The following is a 9,395-nucleotide window of genomic DNA, read 5'->3' as shown; positions in this document are numbered from 1 at the left end:
TTGGCAGGGAGGACACCTGCCGACGTGCCTCTTTAAATGAAATGTTTTGTTTCACTTTAATTGTAACAATTTCCTTTTCTTTCTTCCAACATGGGCAGGACCGCGAGTACGCGGCATGCTCCCCATTACAGTTCGCACAGAGAAGAGAGTTTTCACAGGATTCAGAGGTATGTTCATGATTACTGCATTTCGCACAAGTTTGCCTCCCTCGGCAGTTCTGTGAACTGTGCCCAAATCGCTGGCACTTAAAACATCTCAGAGGATTTGGCACGTATGGCCTCACACGAAGTTTGATGTACCCGGCCTCGATGGACTCGGGCAGAACACTTGAATTGAAAGTGAGTATCAGGTGCTTGGTCTGGATTTCTTTTCCGTCACGCCTCATCTTAATTCGCTTAACGTTGATAACATTCTGTTCACTGAAGCCCTCCAAGAGTTCAGCTTCAGTGAGTTCCAACAAATCGTCGTCTGAGACAACGCCACGGGTGGTGTTCATGGTGCGGTGCAGGGTTACAGTTACTTGGATGTCCCCAAGGAGACTAGATTAGGCAGCTTTTCATATTGCTTCTGATCATGGAGCTCCAAGAGGAGATCACCACTGGCCATCCTCGATGCCTTATAACCTGGCCCAAGAGCATCAGTAAGGGATTTAGAGACTAGAAAAGGGGAGATTGTTCGTACTTGTTTTCCTGCTTTTTCCGAGTGAATTACATGGAATCGTGGAAAGTTTTGTTTTTGATGTCCAAAGAACTGGAACACGTCTTCGGTGCGCCCTCGTTTCAGACGGCGATCAGGGAGTGATGGGAAGGAACTAGCCATAAGGATATATGGAATTTTCGGCAGCAACGCCAGCCACCCACCATGGAGCCCAACAAGGGGACGCTGCAGGGCCTGTAAACACAGGTCCCGCAGACGCCAGCTGTACGTCACCACTATAACCGAATATGAAATAACCTAGGTTGGTTACTCACACAGGGTTAACCCTCGCTGCCAAGAAGATCGGAAGTATATGGAAGTGAGTAGAAGACAGGAGAGCTGAAGAGGCGAGAGAGAAAGACGAAGATTGGAGAGAGAGACAGGAAAAGGCAACTACCGATTTCCCCCGGGTGGGTCAGTCCGGGGGTGCCGTCTACGTGAAGCCGAGGCCAAAGGGGTGTGTTGCCTCCGCCGGGGGGCCATAAAGGTCCGAACACCCGGGATCGGCTCAACCCCCAGGATCCTCTTTTCCCCGGACACGGCTAAGCCACGCACGGTTAAACGTGGGAGGGTCCAACCCTCGAGTGCTCGGGTCCGTGGTGGCGCAACTCACCAAACGCCTGCTTGCGCAGACGCCCCTGCGGGAAGTTGTGAACATGTGCAAGCTTTGTTAGTACTTTCCCATGTTGAAAGGGACGGCATAACAAAGGCCCAAAATACAGTGACATGGTCACATATAAACACGTGTGCATGCAGCGGCGCATTCACAAGCTTTCCTTGCCATTTGTGAACTATTTATTACTGTGGTTAATATTGTTTTCTTTTTACTTCCGATTAATTGGCATTTTGGGCAAGTTTGAATAATCAGTTCGCTACTGTTTATCACCTTATATTACTGTGCATACTTAATATTTTCTTTGTTCTCCCAACATTACCCTTGGCTTGTAATAGAACAAGTACAGTATAAGATGGCAATTTGCGCTTATATGTGCCTGAAATAACATTTATCACTTTGGTGCCCCATATTCAGAGACAGTGCAGGATAAGGCCCTGCAACAAGTACCAAGTCCTGCTGTCTGCTCTGTAATGGACTTGAATCCATGTTGTTCTACGAGGCGTTCCGACACTGGGGACACCCTTTCATAGACTACCGAGCTGGATTAACCAAATTGAAGGCACATGTCAAGAAAAGAAGATTATAGACGGGAAATACGCCAGTCAAATTGCAAGTGATCTTGCCTTCTTTGTGCTGAAAGCCCAGTTTTTGAGGCAGCGGCGATGGTTTGTGAACATTAACAGGCTGCAAGCTGGTCATCCCCAGCCTTACTTGGCCAACACCAGCCGAGATTGAAGACTTTGGGGAACATTGGCACGAATTCCCCTAACCGCCTGCTTTGAAGTCCCTGAGTTCATTGACCCGAGCCTTCACTACTACGACAAGAGTCACTCTGTCACAAGACAAGAGTTTGTGTCCTGTTAACAGCATTAAAGACCCCTGTGTTAAATGTCAGAGTTTCTGAAGAAGGTTGACAAGGAGGGTCTGGGAAAGGACGGTCTGATAATTGGCTTAAAACTAAAGGAAAGGGAAATGAAGATGGAAGGTCGGTTTTTCGCCCTCATGTCCTGGAAGCTCCGCGAATACTTCGTTGTGACTGAGCACTTGATCAAGCTGAAGTTCCTGCCTCAGTGCAAGGGCCTAACAATGGCTGAAAGTTAACTTGCATCACCCCGAAACTCCCGTCTTCCTCGTCCGGGCAAGGCCAGAAGAACCACAAGAACATCAACTACTCAAATCACCTGGATTACAGCTGCTGGAATAACCATCAAAGAATGGCCGGGACAGGACCTGTTTTCCGGGTGATGGGGCAATTATTCTTTGGCTTGCCGAATCTCTTTTTCTGGACACACAAATTCTTTGACACCTCTTGGATCTATTATCCCGATCGGACCGATGCACTGCGACTCGGCCCTGACGGAACCCCCTACTGTACAGAGGGAATCTTTTTCTGGAACGGACAGGCTGGAGGCCTAGAAGGCCTAAGACAGAAGGGCTGGACATTGCTAAAGCTCCTAGTCATACTTAGAGAGTCCAAGGTCCGAAACACGAGAGTCACAGTGTTAGCACAAGGGGACAACCAGGTGATCAACACCCACTATGTGTTGTCGGAAAGGCTATCCGAGATTGAGCTAACCGTGGCGCTCCAACAAGTGTACAAGAACAATTCAGAGATTACGTCTGCACTGGTCCGTGGTATGCAGAAACTGGGCCTGAAACTAAACAGAGAGGAGACAATGACAAGTACGGAATACTTAAACTACGGCAAGGTGCCAGTCATCAGGGGAAAGTTCAAAGATCTACCTTTTAAAAAGTAAGCGTTGGTCACAGAATACTTGCGTGACCAATGATCAGCTACCGTCGTTTGCCAATATAATGAGCGCAGTGAGCCCTAATGCCCTAACGATGGCTGTCTAGCCCAGTCTAGCCCAGTTCTGACTGATGCTCTGATAAACTATGTGTTTTTCAGTCTCTTTTGCTGCACAATTGCCTCCACTCATGACCCCCTGCTTCAAGGTTCCTTGCTGAACACAGTTGGTGTGCAGATGCCCCTGCGGGGGCGAGTAGAAAAAGTGTCAGAAGTTCTGTCACGTGACAGGTAGCAAGCCATAAAGAACAGCCTTAACTTCAACAACAACAATCTCCTACAAGCGAATGGTGGCAAAGACAGGCTCTTCAAATTGTCAAAGTCACAGATGCTGGTGGTTGACAAGCAAATTGTGCCGTTCAAAGGTCGCTCGTCACTCAAGCAATACATCCCTAGCAAGCCTCACAAGTGGGGCTACAGATTTTTGTACTTTGCGACATCTACGGATTTATCTATGACTTCTCTATTTACACAGGGGATATCCGCCCAGTTCCTGGATTACTTGGCCTTGGAGCAAGCTCTAATGTTGTGCTCGAGCTTTCGCGCTCCATCCCAGAGAACAAGAGCTACTTGCTCTTTTTTACAACGGGTTCACATCAATAAAACTGCTGGTAAATTTGCATCAGCGAGGTATTCGAGCCATGGGAACTGTGCACGCAAACAGGATTTCTGGATGCAGACTGCCAGTGATGCAGAAATGAAGAACAGAAGAAGAAGCCACGCAGAGAGGCAGGCTACTATTGAAGGGGTCGAAGTCCGAGTAGTGAAGTGGTACGACAGCCAGGGAGTGAATATTGCCAGCACATTCGGGAGTGCCGAGCCCCTATGAAAATGCCATCAGTATGACCGCAAGAAGAAATGCGAAGTTCAGCAACCAGCCATTGTGAAGACTTACAACACTTTTATGGGTGGAATCGACCTTCTAGATGTGCTCATGGCGTACTACAGAATGTTTCTGAAGTTGAAGAAATTTTACCTGCAATTTTTTTTTTCATTTTGTTGACATGGCTGTTGTGAGCAGCTGGCTGCTCTACTGCAGGGATTGTGATGCTCTAGCAATCCCAAAGAGCAACTCGATCTTTTAACGTTCAAGGCTTCTCTATCCAGCTGCCTCTGTAATCAGGACAAGGACATGATGAAGAAGAGGGGCCAACCGTCTCTTTCCGTGGAAGCAGAGCGTGAGAAGAAGAGGACCAGCAGCTCCAACACCTAATGCTCAAGTCCGTCAAGACAATGTTGGCCACTGGCCTGAAGTGTTGCAGCAACGACAACGGTGCAAAATGCCTGGCTGCAAAGGCCAACCTGTTTCTTTCTGCACAAAGTGCAAAATTAATCTGTGTACAAAAAAAGTTCAAATTGTTTCATTTCTTTTCACAAGAACTGACATACAAATGTACTGAGCTCAAAGAAATTAGTTCTGAAGTGTGTTTGAAAATAAACATTTTGTAATCCATTACGACCTGCTGTCGCGTTTTCACGACACAGCCGTAACTTTGTTCCTAAAACCCTGACATGCATAAAAGTTGCTGTGTAACTTCGTCATAAGCAGACTATAAAAAGCCACAGCAGAAATATTTTTTTAATGCCGTACGCTAAATTCAGGCTAGAAGAGGGTAAGGCCCCGTCAAGAGCCCCAGATGCATTTTAGATACTTCAAAGACTATTTTGAAGATGACTTTTGGGAATTCTTAGCGACCAAAACAGACTTGTACAGGGTCCAAACGAATGAAACTACACTAAGTATCACAGCTAAAGAGGGCAAAGCTCTCTTCGGAATGCACATTGTAATGGGCAACCAAAAGTTCCCTCAGGCCCGCATGTATTGGGCAGCAGCAACTCGAGTATCAATAATTGCTGATGCCATGCCTAGAGATCACTTCTTCCGGCTAAGAAATGTGTTGCACGTTTGCAACAATAACTGCGACTATAATGAAAACAACCGATGCTGGAAGGTTCAAGCACTTCTAGATCATGTGAGGAATGCCTGCCTGAAAATTCTGAGGTCGCATGCAGCCTGCGTTGATGAACAGATGATTCCAATATGTTCGGGGAAAGCCAAACCAGACTGCACTCAAGAACTTTGTGCTTTCTGACTCGCTCAGTAGGGTGTTAGACTTCGAAATTTATCAGGGCGCCACAACACCTATTCCTCCGGAGCACAAGGATCTTGGAATCGGTGGAGGTATTGTGATGCGTCTTGCGGACACAATGCCTTGCGAGGACGACTGCGTCTTGTGCTTCGAGATTTTTCACGTCGGTGCCGCTAATCGAGCGTCACGGGGAATGTTTGGCCACGGTACTGTGATGACAAACAGGATCAAAACAAGCCTGAAGTCTGATACAGAGCTTCTTACTGAAGGCAGTGAATCGAGCCATGAGAGGGTGAGTGCTGACGGCAAAATGGTGGACGTGAAATGGTTGGACACAAGATCAGTTACACTGCTGTCATCCTGTTGTGGAACTGAACCAATGGACTCCACAAAGCGCTTCGACAAGAAGCAATATATATTTATATATATATATGTATATTGAAGTGGAAAGGCCAGCAAGTGTCCGGTTCTACAACAATCACACGGGAGGTGTAGACCTGAATGACTTCCTTATTAGCCTGTATCGCATAAAAATGAATAAGAAATGGTCTAAAGGTCATTTTTCACTTCACTGATCTCGCCTTGGTGAACAGTTGGCTCAATTACAAGGAAGACAGCAAAGAGGCAGGCTACACGAAGAGCCAAGTGCTTCGCCTGTTAGACTTTAGGATGCAAGTAGCAGAAGCTCTTATCAGAGGCTCACAAGAATGGAAACGGCGAGGAAGGCCATCTACGGATGCAACTGATCATCGTGCACACCACCACAGGGATGCCGTGCAAATCCCTGGCCCTGACGTCCGTTTTGATCAAGACCATTCATTGGCCAGATCCAATGGCTTGTGCGAACAGGAAACCTCCAGTACATGCTCACCCATGTTGTCTCGGGACCACCTGGAAACATTTTTTGGTTGCACAAGAGGAAAGGGGGGCTACAACAAGCTACTGCCTGCTAATTTGCAGATGATTACAAGCGTCTTCTCATTAAGACGGAAGTTGCATCATCGGAGGCTGGAAACTGCTCTCGTGATATTGTGACTATTCTCAGCCCAACCAGTGACCCAGCCCTCTAGAGTTGCAAACATCTGTGGCATCGTTAAGAAGATCATCACAGCTGCAGCCATGGGACGATGATCACGATTACACCCATCGTGTCGATTTCCTGAAGAGCCTTTCACCTGTTGTGGGTGCTGTAGTGCCATGTATATCAGGATTTGTGGCTCGAAAAGAGTGTAGTTGCACATCCTGCGATTGCTGCGCTCCTGTCCAATGAACTGCCAGAACTCACTGTGGTGAAGATACAGCCTGCGAGCGCGCAAGCGAATAGTCGCGTGTTCGCTACGCTCCGTCAATATCTCCTTTTTTTCCTGGAAACGCTTTAGAAACTCTGCTCTTCGACCGGCCAGTATACTCTACCCTGCCTCAGACGTTACTGGACAACTTTTCAACAGTTTGACCTCCAGCTCGGCACTGACAGGCACCGAAAGGAAAGCATAGCCGCCGTTTCGGCGATAAGCCTAACGGTGGCGGCGGCGTTCACGGCGATGAACAGCGAACAGAGCCCCGCCGCCTCCGCGCGCCTTCCGGTTCCGGTGCCCCTCACCCTCTCGCTGTCGTCTGCTCCCGAGCCATCCCCTGCCGCCCTGCCACCGGCTGCTGAATTGCATGCATGCCGCCAGCAGCAGTTTCTTCTCAACCGAAACATCAGCTGCGATGCCATGGAACCAACCAATGCACGCATCGCAGACCAGCCCCCGAACTCGGCAATCCAGCCAACCTAAGTGAGAATGGACACTATGACCCCAGTGCAGATGAACAACCCGTCGGGGCCCGCATCTAATGCTCCGGAACTCACGGCGCCACAGATGATGGACATAACAGCCCCACCACTAACAAGCACCCAATCATCGATACAACCTACTGCCTTCAAATCAACGGACACTCACTCATGCCACACATGGCACAGTGGTCAGTCGATTTTATTCTCCTAACCCATTTGACGTGCTAAACCCCGGCAACAACCACATCGGCGACAGCAATTCTGCCCCGACAATAACACCACATTTCCAAGCAGTGTGGAGCTCCCGCGCAGCGGAAGCTGACAACCGCCCATGGCAGCAGCAGTGAAAACGCACCAAATTCAAGCATCAAGCTTGAATACTCCTCCGCAACCTGTGACTCGCACACGCCAAACGGTCCTGCTCCGGCCTGCCGAGCGTTTCGCCGTGTCGGAAATACCTCACGGAGCGCTGCAGGAGAGTGTCATGGCCATCGGAAGCCCTCAAACCCAAGATTACCACATCCGCATTCAACCCGAGGCGAATCTCATCGCCATTGACGCATGGAACCCCTCCCTCATACCCCGTTTTCTCGGGCTAACAACCATTCAAGACGGAGTTCGAAATTTCGCATTCCGCCCGTACGAAGCAACGCCACCAGACCACGCGAGGGGCATATTTCATGGTTTCGACGTTAAAGACGATGGCCCCACGCTCCTCGCACAAATCTCCTGCCGGACCCACAGGCTGGTTGTCGCACATCCGCTCGACAGCCAAGGCCGGACGGAGCGTGCTTGTGACATTCGCCGCGCCCGCACTCCCACGTTTCATAACTTACCGCCTACATCACAAGCAGATTACTCCGTTTCGCCCTAAGGCGACGGTCTGCACCCATTGCCACCTGCTCAGACACACCCACGACGTGTGCTCGACAGAGACACCATGCTGCTCCACATGTGGCCGTCCACCTCACCGTGTTGAGATAGATGGGTGCCATGAGCCTCCTATATGCATAAATTATTGTCAAGGCCCAGACATTGCCACTGATAACTCTTGCCCATTAAAGAAACAGCTCACGAAGCAGCATCGCACCCAACACAAGGTACGCATCGCTCGGCATCGCCAATCGCCCCCACCCACCCGCACTAATAATACTCCCACAGCACTGACCAATCATAACAGTGAAGTAATCATTAGCACATTTCAACCAGGCGACCACAGCTCCCAGTCTCCGCCTTCATTGAGCCGCCATACCACTGACTCGGTGGAGTGGCCAAGACTCCCTCATCACCCAAACTTTTATCAGGCAGCAGCCTCGACTTCAATGGGCACCAAAAAATCTCAGCCAGCTCCTTCTCACAGTAAAGTAGCAAAGAAAGCAAATTCGCCAAACTTGTGTGCACAGACGCCTGCAGTCTCTACGCCAGGCGCATCAGCGACACGGGCCCCGCAACCAAAAGTGATGGCCCCTATGCCCGAGCCGTACCGAGCAGCCCTGGCAGCTCTTGAGGAAAGGCTGAACCGTCGCCTACAAGACGAACTCATTCACCTAAAACACCCAGTTCACCCAAACTGTGGAAAATGTTTTCGCCAGGATGATGAGCACCATCTCGCCTCTCCTAAACGTCGTGGCACAACATGGCTTCACAACCTCAGGCAAGCCCTTACACTATCCTTCAATGGAACTGTTGTGGAATCCGGAAAAAAAGCCGAATTCTCTGTTTGGATTGCCCAAGACCCAGTCCCTGATATTGCTGCAAGAAGCTAACCTCTCGCCACTCACCCTGCGCGGTTACCGAGTCTTCAAGCAGCCTTCTATACCACCCCAGTACGCTCGCCAACAAACTCTACCTCCCCCCGGTTTTTCTCACATTTTCGTGAAACGCTCGATTCCTGCGACGCAAATACCAACGTCTCACCTAAATACAGTGACTCGCGAAATCACAACAGTTATTGTGCAACTTGGCTCCCAGCTACTGTCTGTGTCGTCGGTGTACTGGAAACCACCTCCCGGTGACACAGACGCCATCATGGCTTGCCCAAATTCCAAACCTCACTCCCCATCTTTGTGTCATCGGTGGTGACTTCAATACCCCACATCGCGCGTGGAGCTATGCACATGATCGTGCCCGCGGTTCATCGACTTTACAAGCTGCCGAGCGACCAATTCAGGCTGGTGCTTGCAAACAAATATGCAGCTTTAGAAAAGGAAGATAAAGAAAACATAGAGGTAATGAATGAAACCGTAACTAGGTTGATCTCAGAAGCAGCAGTTGAAGTGGGAGGTAGGGCACCAAGGCAACCAGTAGGTAAGCTCTCCCAAGAAACAAAGGACCTAATAAAGAAACGACAGAAGATGAAAATGTCCAACTCAAGAGATCAGATAGAATTCGCTGAACTGTCAAAACTAA

Source organism: Dermacentor silvarum, chromosome 7, assembly GCF_013339745.2.
Source record: "Dermacentor silvarum isolate Dsil-2018 chromosome 7, BIME_Dsil_1.4, whole genome shotgun sequence".
NCBI lineage: Eukaryota > Metazoa > Arthropoda > Arachnida > Ixodida > Ixodidae > Dermacentor > Dermacentor silvarum.
The sequence above is the reverse complement of the archived record's forward strand: the minus strand, read 5'-3'. Positions refer to the sequence as shown.